The 16710-nt window shown below is 44.9% G+C and overlaps 1 pseudogene; it reads right to left on the bottom strand.

Moving 5' to 3' along the window:
* Positions 1-16710, bottom strand: part of LOC127783746 (receptor-like protein kinase At3g21340) — a 42638-nt pseudogene that overhangs the window by 17798 nt on the left and 8130 nt on the right.

The following is a 16710-nucleotide window of genomic DNA, read 5'->3' on the forward strand; positions in this document are numbered from 1 at the left end:
GAATGTTTCATAAGGTGGTGGATATCCTATATAATCTAGATCAACATCGGAATTTAACCTGATTGGCTGCCTTCTAGCAATAGATGTTAGCCGATTGAATGTTCGATAACAATATTGCTGAAGATTATATAGAATATATGATAACCTGACAAATTACATAAACAAGATTAGAGTATCATAAAGATGGAAGCACTAATCCCGAGAACGCAAGCCGCCACAACAAGTTTTACCTCTAATTGAAGATCGAAATCGATGTAGCTCAACTCGAAAGCAAAAACTCGTCGAAACAAAACGAAAGTAAAAGGGTGGCGATGCGCAGAGATTGTATTTGAACGTGTGTTAGTTTTTTACATAGGGCTCAGGGTCTATTTATACCCGAGATTACAAAATATGTCCATGTCGAACACGACTCTTATCTCTAACAAACTCTAAGATACCGTAAGTCTTTGCGGCAGACTTTTGCCCAAGCTTATCTCTAAGGAAATTACATAAAATACCCTAATTAATAAGTACAATTGCCTTTTCAGGACACTAGCCATGTATGGCAATCCATATGAAGCACTTAAACTTAACCCGATGACGTACACCGAGTCATATTGTCAGAATCGGCTCAATCGGCTAACCTTGTCTGACTCGAACTCTGTTGATTCAATCGTAGCCGATTCGGACTTTAGCCGATTCTTGCTCTGCTTTCAGCACGATCTATCTCTTGGATTCTGCTTCGGTTTCATCCTCATCTCCGATACTAAAATTACCAAATTTAGTTGTTAACACACCACCCATTCGTGAGCAAGGAGAAAGATTAGAAGAAGGCAGAACTCCTCACAAAGGTCGCGGGCACTTAGCCTCCGTGCAACCTTGCGAAGGAGGATGAGCCTGGACTCGAGTGTGCGGTCGACCTCCACACTTGGCTTAGCGACGATGGAAACAAGTAGCCGTCGAAAGCGAAGCCAGTTCGCCTTGTCGTCCTCAGTAGGGTACGGGTTGGCAACGTAGAACCACTTCTGCATTCAGCTGCGGTCCCATTTCACCATCAACGCAGGCACCGGCCATGCATCCGAACACTCCGGCCGAAGCATAAAGTTGACGCAGCTGAAGACCGTTTTCCTTGAACCGGCCGGTATGTTTACGTCTTTGGTCATAGCGCATGCCGTGAACAAGATGGCGAACAGCTCGGCGGTAGGAGCGAACCCGCATGTTTGGCACATCCATGTGAAGACGGCCAGCTTAGGGAACGCCGAGGGACTGAGCTGGGGTAGCTTGAGCTCGTACATCTCCAGCACGGGCGGAAGAAAATTGTCGCATGGAAGGCGAAGCCCTGCGGTGAGGAAGGCGGCGAAAACAATCGTTCGCCTATCACCAGGCGAAGGGACAACGGCCTCGCCCCCGCACGTTGCCTGGCCCCTTGCAAAGGCGCCGGAGTGGACGAACTCAGCCAGGTCGGATTCCTTGACAAGTGACTTGCCAAGGTAACACGACCAACCTTCGCCGAGGCCCCCGGGGTCTTTGCCAGTTGACCCGGCTTTGGTGGGTTTGCAAGGAGCCATTAAGTCCGTGTCGAAAGGAGGGGTCGAAAAGCGAAAGGGAGTGAGAATGTCCAAGGAGCAAGTGCGAAAGCAAAAGGCAGAGAGCGCGGAGATGGGGCAGCGGTAAAAATGGAAAGTGGAGGGGGAGAAGCGGTAACCAGCGGCAGGGTTATATAACCCCGTCACGCGACGTTTCGTCTACCAACCAATCAGAGCCCGACACGTGTCCAGTGGTAGACGAAACGATAAATTCCCATCGGGCCGAGGCCAAACAGTGAAAAGCCGAAAGCAGAAACAGCAAAGCCCATGGAGCCCATCACTGTTCAATAACAGCATGACGGGCAATCTAACCCCTTCGCCACCCATTTGCGAACATAGTAAGGAAATTTCCTTCAAAATTTTTCGTTAACACAAGAGCAAACTTTTTACTATCGCAGGTGCGTAGCATAGGTTTCAGCATGAACATCGGCCGAAAGGAGCGCCTCGCGGTATACCACATGACTTGCACGGTCTCGGCCGAAGCTTCCTACTCACCCTTTCCCGTGAGGGGCTTGTTGGAGGTATACCACAAAGGGCCTTCGGCCAGACCTGTCGAAACCACCCGCTCGGGCGATAAGGCTCAGTCCGAAAGCAAAGGGCCAAGGCCGAAGAGGAAACCGTATTGGCGAAGGCTGTGGCTTGGGTTAACGTGGGCTTCGCCAGGCAAAGACCTTGTCGAAGGGTTCCGCGGGCGAAGATGGTGAGGCGAAAGCCTTAGCACGGAGACACGGGCTTCGCCGAGCGCCGAACCCTACCGCGAGGAGGCCCAACGGGCCGTTACACTCTCGAGGAGGATTCGCCGAACGAATGGGCCAAGCCATCTAAGCCCAATAAGGGCCCAATACATGTAAAGGACACTGGGTAGCCATATAAATTCCCCTGTAAAATCTAAACCCTAAAGGAAGGAACCTGTAATAGAGCTATAAATAGCCCCCTTAGGCCTTGTAATGGGGGGATCCAAAAATTTTTACAAAGCAATACAATTGTCTTTATTTCCAACCACTGTTGAGAAAACCACGCCTTTCGGCGTGACGCAGTTGTCCATTCGACAACATATATCATCATTCACATGTTGTTCCTTTTTTATTGTGATGTGGCTATCTTTTGTGTATATGATTCCTCTTTCAAACACTATATGAAATTATTATTTAAAAAACTTGAAAGAAAAATTAGAAATATACACACAAACTTCTATATTTTGTAAGAAGGCTAAGTACACAAAAACTTTCATATTTTTTCAAAACTTCTAGTGGGTTAAACAATTGTCAACTCTTGGATAACTCGAAGGGCATTCTAGGCATTTCAGAAAAGTATCCACCACAATAGCATACTGTAACACTACTACAGGATTGATTTTTCTGGACACCACCCCATTTTGTTTCTATGCAGTCCGTAAGTTAGACCGCACGGAAAAATGAGGGGAGCGAAGCTGGGTCATCGCCCGCACACAAAAATTAATTTTCTTGTGCGGGTCACTTAACAGGTCCGCACGCGAAAATAACCCTATTTTCACGTGCGGGCCTCCTAATCCACCCGCACAGGAAAATAGACTTCTCTCCCATCATATTAAAAGAAAATTAACTTCCTTCTCTCTCTCCCCCCAGGCCCCCTTCTCTCCTCTCTCTCTCTTTTATCTTCTCACCTTCCTTCTCCTCCTCTCATTTTCCTCTCTCTCTCACCTTCTTCTCACCATATGGCCGACGCCTCCTTCTCCACACGGCGGGCTCGACGGCGGCTGGCGGGAGAGGCGGGCAGGAGCGGCGTGCGTGCGGCAACGAGCTCGTGGCAGCGGGCTCGCGGCGAGCGGATGTGAGGAGGCGGCGGCGGGCGCAGGCGGCGGCGACGATGGGCGGCCGCGGCTCCTCCCCTCCCTCTCCCCTCCCATCCCCTCCCCGGCAGCCGCGGGAGCGCACGGGCGGCGGATCCGGCATCAGCGACGGTAGCGGGCGGCGGATCCGTCGCCGGCGACCGCAGGGGCGACGGCGGCAGGCCTCGGCTAGGGTGGCGGTGCCGGCGGCGGTGGCGACTGGATTAGGGTTAGGGTTTGTTTTTTCTTTTTTTTTTGTTTCGATTTTTCATTTTCCCGTGCGGGCGGCTTAAGCGCCGCACGCGACTTTCGCGTGCGGGTGCGTCGCCCGCACGAAAAAATCATGATTTTTGCAGACGATACCTTCCAGACAGTCGAAACCTGCGCACGCAAAAATTGAATTCATCCGCACGGGAAAATGCTTATTGTAGTAGTGTAAAGTCAGTGCCATATTATAGAGGGAGATAAAGTTGATGACAAATTGTTAAAGTAGGATAAATTCAGTGGCATATAATAGATTCTTTCTCTGTGTATTTGTCATTGCCTTCTTACTGTAGCATACCTTGTGCAGCTTCAAGCACAACTCTTATGCGTGTTGCCCAATTCATGGTTCCACCCATGCTAGTTTTGCCTTCATACATTACTTATACGCAATTAGAAGGTGGGGGAGGGAGGGGAAGAGGGGGGGGGGGGTGTTATTTGACAAGTCAAAACAGTATTATTCCTTTAACAAAAGGATAGAATCAATGTAATGATTTATTAGATAGATACAACCATGTCTTGATATTACTATGTCTGCACAATCAGTCGAGATAGACTATCAATAATGCAAAAACAATTATTTTGTATACAATTTTAAACATCCACACAATTTATTATTGTGTTGTCTTAATGAGATGTCTTGATAATGAGATGATGAACAATTATGACAAAAAAATGGTACTGCAAGATTAACATATTCCATACGTGAGGGCAGAATTAAGGGTAGTTTTTTGTTTTCTATCGTACTAAATAATTGGCACTATTAGAACCATGGAAAGTTTGGGTACTACTAATTTTTTTTTTAGGGTAGAGTTGCATGGATCATCTTTGGTTAGAACCAATTTAGAGTCAAATTTGATTGGTACATGTAGAGTTACCATATTAATTTAGGCATTGCTAATAGTTTAGCTTTAATGCGAACTACTCACATCTACTATTCAAAAAACCAATTGATTGGTAGGGCACATTTTAGTATCCAAAAATTGCTCTAAATATATTATGATATCTTTAGTGAGTTTAAGCGATGGCCATGAAGCCCCTTAGGTAGAGACTAACTATGCTCTCTCCATCCCCGCAAAAAAAAAAAAAAAAAAAAAAAAAAAAGAAAAAAAAAAAAAACTATGCTCTCTCCAGTCTTTTTTTTCCTCAAAAAGTCTAACTATGCTCTCTCCAGGTAAGCAGTACTACTTGTCATAGTTCTGCAAACTGTTGTGCAACATGAGTCAACTAGTTTGTCTGCGGGCACACGCGGAGTATTTAAGTTGTAAAGAAGGAAAGATGACTATAGCCAACTAGTTTGTCTGCGTAATGTATATGTCCAATATCCTCCCTCAGCACTACTACAGATCCGGGCTTCAGTGACGGGTCATCTGTGACAGGCCAACGCAACTCGTCAAAGATGAGTCATCTCTGACGGGCCGAAAAAATATCCTCTTCAATATATGGCTACCAGGGAGGACCCGTCACAGATGTGAGGTCATCTGTGACGGCTTGCACTTGTAACCCGTCACAGATCGTCTGTGACGGTCACAACCATGGCTCATCACAGATGACATGTCATCTGTGACGGGTGTAGTATTATGAACCATCACAAAAGAGACCACTCAACTCTGACGGGTCTTTAACTAACACGCGTCACAGATAACGTTATCTCTGACAGGTGGTAGTTATGACCCGTCAGTGATGAGTGAAAATTCAAATTTTAAAATTTTGCAAAAAACCTCGGATTGAGACATGTCTTACATAAAAGTTGTAGCTCTCGATGATATCCACAACTTTATAACTAACAACATTTCTATTAGAGATCGTTTACATCCCCGAACATGCATTACAAGTTGATCAGATCTACTTTTAAAAACAAAATTTTGAGTTTTTTTCAAATGACATGGATGGATACATGCCCCGTATCAAAGTCATAGAACTCAATCAGATCTACAACATTATAATTGAAAATATTTTCATTTCACAAAGTTTACATGTTCAAAATACATGTTATAAAGTGAGATATATTTTGAAAAATGAAATTTTGAATTCTTCAAACAACATCGGATGAAGATATTTTCTATGTAAAAGTTATAAAACACGATGAGATCTATAACTATTTAGTTGATAATATTTTCATTTGAAGTCATTTAGGGTGTTAAATATATGTTAAATGATTCAGACAAGCATAGACAAAATAACAACATTGGGTGAGTAGTCAATATGTGCTGAGTAGGTGTATTGGTAAGGGAGCTCTATATGGAGGTTGAGGTCTTGAGTTCGAATCTCACGTGTAGCATGCAAGTTATATTGTGTGAAAAATTGTGAATTTGTAGGTAGTGACGTGTAACCATGTATAGGATGGCTATTAAAATTCAAAATATTTTTTTGAGGTTTTTTTTGTTGCGTTTAAAATTCAAAAATTGTATTTCTTGCTTTGTCATCAGTGACGGGTCGTAAGTTACAACCCGTCAGAGATGAGTCATCAGTGACGGTAGTTACGACACGTCACTGATGACTCATCTGTGACGGGTGACAAGTTTTAACCCGTCAGAGATGACTTATATACCGGTCAGAGATGGGTTATCTGTGACGGGTGTTTCACCCGTCACAGGTGATTTTGTCATCAGTGACCACTAATCAGTGACCAAGACCAAACCCGTCAAAGGTGAGGGTTTGGGCCCGTCAGAGATAACCTGGTCCGGCGTAGTGCAGATTTCCCAAATATTCAATACTTAAAGATTGCAATGGACAAACCTCTCAGATAATCACTAAGATTGCCACTAGACATGTACTCGTAGACAAGCGCTAAATGATCCTTCTCCCAGCAGTAACCAATCAAAGAAACAAGATTCCTGTGATTCACCTTGGTCAAGCTCTGAACCTATGTAATGTGATAAAACAAATGGTCAAATCTCTTGATGGGTACGAAACCTCACAGTGGATGTGACTAAGGCTGTGTTCGTTTGTGTGAGATAGGGTGAGAAAACACCTCGTTTTTCGCGCGCACGCTTCCCAAACTACTAAACGATGTGTTTTTTGCAAAAATTTTCTATAGGAAAGTTGCTTTAAAAAATCATATTAATCTATTTTTGAAATTTAAAATAGTTTATACTCAATTAATCATGCGCTAATGGCTCATCTCGTTTTACGTATCTTCCTAATCTTCTCAATCCCCTGTCTCTCAAACTCACCCTAAGTTTACATGTACATATATGCCATTCTAAATATTGAATATTTTTTACTGAAAAACTGTAAATATTGATTTTATTTGTGGTTAAACATAATACTAACTATATTTGGCACCTCAGCTAAGAACTCATCAAGCCCGTGGGACGATGATTCGGTTCGCATCTTGACAGCAACCTCAGTACTGTCTTCTAAACAGCTGTAATAGACATTTCCAAACCCTCCATGTCCAATTAAACGTTTGAAGCTATCAGTGAACTTCGCTAGTTCCTCATATGTGAATCGATGATTCTTAGGTTTTTGTAGATGGTCCCAATGATTTATCCAATGTCTGGGAGGACCTATCTGTTCTGGTACCATGGGAGAATCATCTGTAGAAACTGGTGCAGAAAGAACAGATTTAGCAGTATTAAAATGCAGATATTAAACAATGTGTTTTTCAATGCAGATTATAGTAGTACACACAATGGGGCTTTCTTTTGGCTCTCCAGATCAAATATGCTACAACAAGCATGGCGACTACAAGCACTGGAGCCACTACATAAACAGCTAAGGTAGCTGCTCTTTTTCTTGATGAGGACGAAGTTATTGGTTTTTTGCACATATCTTCGTCAGACTCGTAGCTGAAATTACATAAAACAATCAGTCCATGGTTTTAAATTGGTATGCTCGTCAAATTGTGAAATTATTGTCATGATTAATATTTGTGATAAACAATTGGCTGTGTAAATGATTTAATCAATGAATTGGTTTGAAAAGATGTGTGGATGTTGGTGTGAGTGCGTGTGACTAATGTGGGTCATGTTGTGATATCTGTGCCCAGAAACGGTTGTTTTGTCTGATTGTGTGCAGGTGACTTGAGGTCAGCCTTGGTCAATGGTGAGGACTGGGACTATGCTCAGGGAGGAGCAGATGTCTAGTGCGGTCGGGATACCATGTGAGAAGGTGACTAGAGTCAGGATTCTTGGAGGTCAACTTCGGTCAACGGTGGGGATCAGACGGTCAAGGATACCGGATGACGAAGTTGGATACGAGATGGCATACGGTGGATGGACACCGTGTGGGAGAGATCTTCACAACGGGCTTCACGAGGTGTGCGTGCAACCGTCGGTGTTCATGAAGGATAAAAGATGTGCTACAGTACGTGGAGGTACTGTAGCGTGCAGTACGTACATGTATGTGTATGCGTACTGTGTGGGCTAGCATGTACATGTGGCTGTACATGTGCAGCTAGTAGGTTGGCATGCGTGTGTGTTTGTGCGTTCTGTGCAATAGCAGCATGCAGCGGCTCGGTTGGATGGAGATCGAGTCGGCCGAGGAGGCAGTCCGAACTGGAGACGATTTGCTTGCGTTGGATGGAGTCCGCTGAGATCAGGATTCCGGTTTAGATGAGTTTGGAGATTGTAATTTGGATAAAGTCCTAGTGGAACTAGGAGTTATGCTCCTAATTTGAGTAGGAAGTTTTCGGTATAAATAGAGGGAGAGGGTGTGGCCTTCCTGTATCAGTTTTAGGAAGCCAAGTTTGAGATATTAGATAGGGTTTTGTGAGAAACTTTTGAGGGGTTCTCTGGCTGCACCTTGTGAACAATATACTTTAGCAATAAAGATCATATTCAATCGTCAAGGCATCGACGATCTATTCCGGTTTCGTAAGTTTTACGTTTATGTTTGGTTTTGGTATTAACTTGTGATTGTTCGTGTTGCTGTGATTTTGTTCAAGTTAATTCATCCAAAACCTTTCTAATACTTCATAGATCACATCTGGAAAGTTTCGTTGATTGGTTCTGGTTAGATTTGAATTTGCTTAACTTTTAGGTTTTGTTCAGATTTGCTGCAATTCTGATACATCTAACTTTCAAGGGTGTTTTCTCTTAAACCGTTTATTAATTTGCAAATCCCTCCAGTGAAGTTGTTCCTTAGTTTGTCTAGTTTATTCTGTCAAGTTTTCAACTCGATCCAACGGTTGGTTTAAGAGAAATCGTGTTTTTACCGAAGCGCTGTCGTGCTGTTTTCAGGCTGACGGTCAGACCGCGAGAGGACCTGCGGTTAGACCGGTTAGAGTTCGGTCAGACCGATCCTAGTAGGTCGGATAGACCGCCAAACGTGTGTTCCATTGGCTTTTGAGGTTTGTCGAAACAAGATTTCGGCAATACTAAAAGGGGGTGGCTATCAAGTTAGAAAAGTGGATGGGTTTGGAGACAAAGGATTTATACAGGTTCAGGCCTTCTTATTCAAGGAGTAATACCCTACTCCTGTCCGGGGATGAATCCGCCGAGTGTATTATTGGATGTATAATCTCCAGAAAAGTTGATGTCCCAGGAAGGACTCGGACCCCTCCTTATATAGGGGAAGGAGTCCGTATTACAAGGTATAACTCATATCCTTATCAGAATATGAGAGTACAGATAAAATACAATCGTAACCGACTAAGTCTCAGGGTATTTCCTTGACGTACAAGTTAAGAAACAAACCCGAGATACAGATAAAGATATTCTATCTATATTCGGTATCCTATATCCAGTCTAAATATAATCGCCGTGTAGATATGGGGTATCCATAATCTCCACAGTAGCCCCCGAGACCTTTGCAGTCAACAATCATAGCTTTCTCAAAAATAATAATCCGAGTGCTTTAATTTCTTCCTGCTAAGGCCTGCCGAGTAGCGAAGACAAAGACTGTAAAGGGCGAAAAGATAAAAAACATTGTGCATCGAATAGATGCACCTAATAAGGTGTAGCCCCCGACTATATGATTAGTTAACAAACGAAACATGTAGTCGAGAACAAAATTATAGCATAATCATGTATCATATGACAAAAGCATATGCGGCGCCCAACAAGGCATTTAGCCGACTGCTTTCCAGCCATAGTAAAAAGAATCTGAGTGAATAACACTCTAAAAAGTTCACAAATGAACACATTTGACAGGCATCCGAGTAGAAAACTCTAAAGATAACCCATCAAATATTATAAAAATTATGATAATTAATAAGTCTAATAGCCTAGGCTATGACTCTTCACCATAATTAAAATAGGCATATAACACGCCAAGGGAATGACCATTGTAAAAACAAGTCATCCCAAATTAACCCAGACAACTTTTGCAGCCTAAAAAAGCTTACAAAAATAGTATAACACTTTTCTGTCGGGTACCTTTTAATTTGCATTGCAATAATTCCAAAGAATTATATAACCGCATTAAAAAGGATTTTATCAGCATTGAGCCACACCATTGTGAGCATAAATTGCCAAAGCAAAAATGCCTAAGTCCCTAAGGAGCACAACGGGCCACGCTGTTAATAATATTGGGCTGAAGTACTGTTCAGGCCTAGGCCCATTAGCACCCCCGAAACCCTTAACAGAAAATCCCGAAGTCTAAGCTGCGCTTCGTCTTCCCCGCCGGGACTCTCGCCATTTTCCCCATTCCTTGCTATAGTATAGAACTGCGCCGGCGAAACTAGGGTTCACCATTCTGCTCCAATCCACCTTCAAAAAGTTCACCAAAATCCTCCCCGCGACTCACCGCTTCAATTCCACATCTCTCCCCAGCCATCCCTCGAATCAGATCAGCTCATTCGGATCAAATCGATGGCGGAAGAAAAAGAAAGCTTTGAAGGCCAATGGGCGTCGTCCGACGTGACAGAGGAAAACTTGAAGGAGATGGTGGCGCACGGCGTTCTCCCAGCCAAGGAGATCATCGGATGGCGGCCAGCATGTGGTGAAGCTTTCCCAACCCCCGATACACATGAGGTCGTGGTTTTTTCTCACTTTTTCTATGGCGGATTTGCTCTTCCAACCTCAAAGTTCTTCCGTGGGATATTGAACTTCTATGGAATCAGTTTACATCATTTGAATCCAAACTCCATAGTCCATATTGCAAATTTCGTCCATGTCTGCGAAGCTTTTTTGGGCATTAGGCCTCATTTTGCTCTGTTCCGCCGAATCTTCTTCCTTAAGCCCCAACCGAACAAAAACAAACCATGCGTAGTTGGAGGGGCTGGATTTCAACTGAGAGGGACCTTGAGCCAAAAGTATTTTTCTATGCCCTTCAAGACTTCAAACAAAGGATGGCACGCCAACTGGTTTTATGTTCAAAATCCCGAGCCCGCTCTTCCCGAGTACTCCTGTCTTCCCCTAGTATACCAAGATACCTGGAACTCTCTTCCCATGGGAGATGAAGCTGCCCAAGCCTTAGAACTGATGGAACGCATGTTGAAGCTCAAAGAGCAAGGCTTACAGGGAGAGCAAATCACTCGACATTTCATTAAGTGCCGATTAGCTCCAATCAAAGAGAGATCTCGCACAGCATTCGAGTTTGACGGCAAGCATGATCCAAACCGTGAAGACCCAGATTCTCTGGACTTTAAGATCATGAAGGAGAGGATGTACAAGATATTCTCAAACGCCATTGTCGTCAGTTATTCGCATCTGCTGCCAGTCGTGCCATACAATGCATTCAATCCACCTCCGCTGGTATGTATCAGAACTCTTCAAACCGTGATCAAAACATAATTTTGTCTTCTTGTTGAATTAACTGACCGTGGAGGCATTTCATTCAGGAATTTGCTTTGATAAAGTCTGACCCCCCAATCGCTTAACGCCGATCTCCTCGTCATTAGACCGGTCAGGGGAGTGGAGGACCAAAAATCAGGTCAGACTCCCAATCCCAAACTCCCAATCCGACTGGGCAGACAGATTCTCGCAAGAGAAAGCTTATGCTGAACGACGACGAAGGCGACGACAATAATAAATTTGGGGATAAGGGATCACCCAAAAAATTACCAAAGCACACTGCTCCGAAGAAGAAACTGTCTAGCCGCCCCATGCCAAAGTTTAGAAAATCCTCCAGGTATAAACCATCCGGTACCGTTTCACTTCAACATGCTTCTCTCATGAAGATAATATTGAAAACTGGAAGGAAACTTTGCAGGAAACCGTCCGACATAGATCCATCCGGGAAGGATTCTGATCCGGCTAACACAGAAACAGGTTCATCCAAAGAAGCTGGGCCGACTACTGAGGACCAGCCGACTAGCGCCCAGACTTCAGCTGATAAGGTCAATCCAAGCGACCAGCCCCCGACTGGAAACCAGTCGGCAGAAGCAGAAACCGCAAAAAACCAAGAGCCCCCGACTGGCAATCAGTCGGAAGTAGGTCCAGATCAAGAAATTCCTGAAGTTGAAGTTCAGGCTACAACTTCCCAAGGACCGGACGCTGGTAACGACCCAACGCTTGGGTCTCCAGATAAAGGGCAAGGATCACCTCACGCTCAACCGGAAATCACCTCAGGTAACCCATCTTCTCAAGTAATGCTAATCTGAATAACTCCGATTCACTTGTCTAATGTCTGGGAATACATCAGGACCACTAGGCGGTGACGGAGAGGAAATCCCTCGCATAAAGGCAGCTGCTGACTCTCGTCCCCCTATCTTAATCAAATGGTGGGACGAGAACTCGCAACCTGCAGGCATTGTCATAAACCGACAGAAAGAAGACGAGGAGGTGCGCCAGCTGAAGAAAGCACTCGGAGAAGCTACCCGTATTGTAAATGTAAGTCTTCCAGGTGGCTGCCCTTGGTGACCTTGTTTTTTCTCAGCAAGACTAAACCGTGAATCATCGCGCAGAGAATCCATCTCCGTAATGAGGCCAAAACCACAACTTTAGAAAAGCTGGTTCCTCATTTAGGGACCCTTGAAGCAGTTAGGGATCAGCTACACGAAGCCAAAGAGCTTGCCAAAAAGACAGAGCATGATCTAAGGGACCGGATTACCCAACTCCAGGATTCGAACTTTGAACTGAGTGGCTCATCAAAAGGTAACCTCAGGATCTGCCCCATTAATTTGTGCTGTTATAATTGTATCCTCAACCGTCTGGAATCCAAACAGTGCAAGCTGCCAAGATAGCTCAACTGGAGAAACGAATTGAGGCCTTAGAAAATAACAAGGCAGAATTGGCTGCACAAAGGGACTCGGCTTTGAAGGAGGTTGAAGGTATTGTCAGCCAACAACCTAAGTTTCTCTCTTTGATGCAGCAGATCATTGACATAAATTTGTTTTTGTAGACCGCAAGATCAAGTCCCAAGCCCAGTTCGACGTCCTGGTTGGCAAGATCAAAAGACTTGAAGGAGCCAGGGACGAGGTCGCCAATGCCGCTACCCCGCTTGTCCAGGCGATATTCTATAATAACAATGGCCCGAGTAGACTTGATGCTTCCGAAGTGTTTGACAAGCTGAGAATCGCTCCGGACACCTATTTCAAGAACATTAGAGAAGCCGGAAGCATGGGAGTAGGCTTAGCATTAGCAATGACCAAATCCCTGTACCCTAAGATCGATATTGATACTGTTGATGGTTTTGCGGACGGGACAAGCGAAGAGGCTGCCCTTAATCTTATCAACGACGCTCAAAAAGCAGCCGACAAGATTGCTGGTGACGTCGTAGATCGGTTTCAGGATACCGACCTTCGGCCGACTGGTAACAATAACTCTGATGATGAGAAGACTGATACTGATTAAATGTAAATGTATCGAATGACGAATGATGGAGGCTCAATTTGTACAATACCGGTATATTTATGCTGTGCTTGGTGTTTCTGGCTTAGCTGTTGATTTCTTAAAAGCCTTTATCAAGCTTTGTTGAGCCTAAAACCCGCAAAAGCTATTAAAAACTTTCAGTCCTCGTAAACTAAGTAGAAAAATCAAACAAGGCAATGATAGACCAAGTAAGCAAACTAAATTGATAAAAAATCACACTCCATTATTATTATGGTAGCCCCCGACTGACAACCTCAAGAAGGAAGCTTGATGTTGACAGTCAAGATAGGGAGATACATGGATAAACTTAAGCGTAGAAACGACGAAGATGTTCGATATTCCAAGAATTGTCAATGAGTGTACCATCTTCGCGCTTGAGTCGATAGGAACCTGGCCGGGTGACTTCAGAGATGATAAATGGCCCTTCCCATAAAGGAGATAACTTGTGCCGATCTCGTGTAGTTTGAATTTTCCTCAAAACCAGGTCGCCGACTAGGAAAGCACGAGATCGAACATTGCGATTATGATAACATCGCAACCCTTGTAAATATCGGGCCGACTGAATTAAAGCTGCTTCGCGGACTTCTTCCAATCGGTGCAGATCATCCACTCGGTCCTCTTCGTAGCGTTCTTCGCGAAAATTGCGAAAGCGCAAAGATTCGAATTCAACTTCACTAGGCAACATTGCTTCTGCCCCGTAGACAAGGAAAAAAGGTGACTGGCCTGTGGCCCGACTGGGTGTAGTACGCAAAGACCAAAGTACTGATGGCAGCTGTTCCACCCATTTTCCAGCATAGGGTTTTAGCCGGTCAAAAACTCGCGCTTTTATCCCTTGAAGTATCATGCCGTTGGCTCGTTCGACCTGTCCATTGCTCATGGGATGCGCTACTGAGGCATAGCAAATTTTAATTCCGAAGTCTTCGCAAAAGTCTTTAAAAACTCCGCCAGTGAATTGTGTGCCATTATCGGTGATAATCCGATTAGGCACTCCAAACCTATGCACAATATTGATGAAGAAATCTCGAGCTTTATCTGCTGTGATTGTGACAACCGGTTTAGCTTCAATCCACTTGGAGAATTTGTCAATGGCCACAAAGAGATGCGTGTAACCGCCGACTGCCTTTTTGAACGGGCCAACCATGTCGAGCCCCCAAACCGCAAACGGCCAAGACAGTGGGATTGTTTGCAACTCTTGAGCTGGTAAATGGATTTGTCTGGCGAAAAATTGGCAACCTTCGCACGTGCGCACAATTTTGTCGGCGTCGGACACTGCAGTAGGCCAGAAAAAACCCTGCCGGTAAGCTTTGCCGATAATGGTGCGTGCGGCGGCATGGTTTCCACATATTCCAGAATGTATGTCTTTCAACAATTGTCTCCCTTCCTCTAGAGATACGCAGCGTTGCAGAATTCCTGAAGGGCTTTTCTTGTATAGCTCGGCTTCATGAATAACATAAAGCCTGCTTCGCCTTGAAATCCGCTCGGCTTCATCTTTATCTTGGGGGAGTTCTTGAGAAGTCAAAAATCGTATGAGGGGCTCTCTCCAGTCGGCTTCAATCATAGCTATGTTATGAGTGTCCGCAACTTGAGCTGTTTCTTTCTGAGGTACGGTCGGCTCATAAAGGTGTTCGACGAATACATCAGAAGGCGCCACCTCGCGCTTGGATCCAAAGTTGGCAAGTCTGTCGGCGGCTTCATTGTTGTGTCGGAGAACGTGACTAAGCTCAAGTCCGTCGAACTTGTCTTCCAATTTGCGTACCTCTTGTCGATATGCCGTCATGTTGTCGTCAAGGCAGGACCACTCTTTCATAACTTGGTTGACGACCAGCTGTGAATCGCCTCGAACTATTAGACGCTTTATCCCTAGGGAGATTGCGATCCGTAGTCCATGGAGGAGCGCCTCATACTCGGCGACGTTGTGGGATGCGGAAAAATGTATCCAAAGCACATAACTTAATCTTTCTCCAGTTGGGGAAATTAAAACCACTCCCGCTCCAGTGCCCGAAAGCCTTTTTGATCCGTCAAAATGCATGGTCCAGTGCTCCATCTTTTCTGCGGGGGTATCCTCCTGGCACTCGGTCCATTCGGCGACGAAGTCGGCTAATGCTTGAGACTTGATTGAAGTTCGGGGCTTGAAGGATATGTCCAAAGACATCAACTCCAAAGCCCATTTAGCAATCCGTCCGTTTGCTTCGCGGTTGTGCAGTATATCGCCGAGCGGAAACGATGTGACCACCGTTACCGAGTGACATTGGAAGTAGTGAGATAATTTCCTGGTAGTAATCAGAATACCATATAACAGCTTCTGAACCTGAGGATATCTCGATTTGGAGTCGGCTAGGACCTCGCTGACAAAGTAAATCGGTCGCTGGACTTTCTGGACGTGGCCTTCTTCCTCACGCTCAACGACCAAGACTGTGCTCACAACCTGGGAGGTGGCTGATACATATAGTAACAACGGCTCCTGCGGGTGTGGTGAGGCCAAAACTGGTGGCTCGGTGAGGAGTTTCTTGAAATCTTCGAAGGCCTTCTGTGCCTTGGGTCCCCACTGGAAATCGTCTGTTTTCTTTAATAGCTTGAAGAAGGGCATCCCCCGCTCGCCAAGTCGTGAAACGAATCGGCTGAGCGCCGCCATGCATCCAGTCAGCTTCTGGACGTCTTTCTGGGAGCTTGGCGGTTTCATGTTGAGGATAGCAGTAACTTTCTCCGGGTTGGCTTGTATGCCTCTATGAGACACCATAAAACCAAGCAGGTTCCCTGACGGTACTCCGAAGGTGCATTTTTCAGGGTTTAGTTTCATCCTGAAAGCGCGGATGCTTGCAAAGGTTTCTTCTAGATCCGAGATTAAATCATCCTTCTACTTAGTCTTGACGACTACATCATCCACGTAAGCTTCGACATTGCGGTTAATTTGCGTCGAGAAGCATCTCTGAATCATACGTTGATAAGTTGCTCCTGCATTTTTTAGTCCGAATGGCATGGTGATGTAGCAATAGGCCCCGAAGGGTGTGATGAATGAAGTCTTCAAGCAGTCGGATTCCTTCAGTCGGATCTGATGATACCCTGAATAGCAATCCAAAAAACTGAGTAGCTCACAGCCAGCGGTCGAGTCGACTACCTGGTCAATGCGAGGCGACCCAAAAGGATCTTTAGGGCAAGACTTATTGAGGTCGGTATAATCGACACACATGCGCCATTGCCCAGTTTTCTTCCGAACTAGAACCGGGTTAGCCAGCCAGTCGGGATGAAGGACTTCTTTGATGAAGCCTGCTGCTAACAGCTTGGTTAATTCCTCCTTGATCACGTCCTTCCTGTCTTGTGCGAAGCGGCGGAGTCGTTGTTTAATAGGCTTAGCGTCTTCTTTGACATGTAAGGAGTG

This window comes from Oryza glaberrima, chromosome 9 (genome assembly GCF_000147395.1).
Source record: "Oryza glaberrima chromosome 9, OglaRS2, whole genome shotgun sequence".
Classification (NCBI taxonomy): Eukaryota; Viridiplantae; Streptophyta; class Magnoliopsida; order Poales; family Poaceae; genus Oryza; species Oryza glaberrima.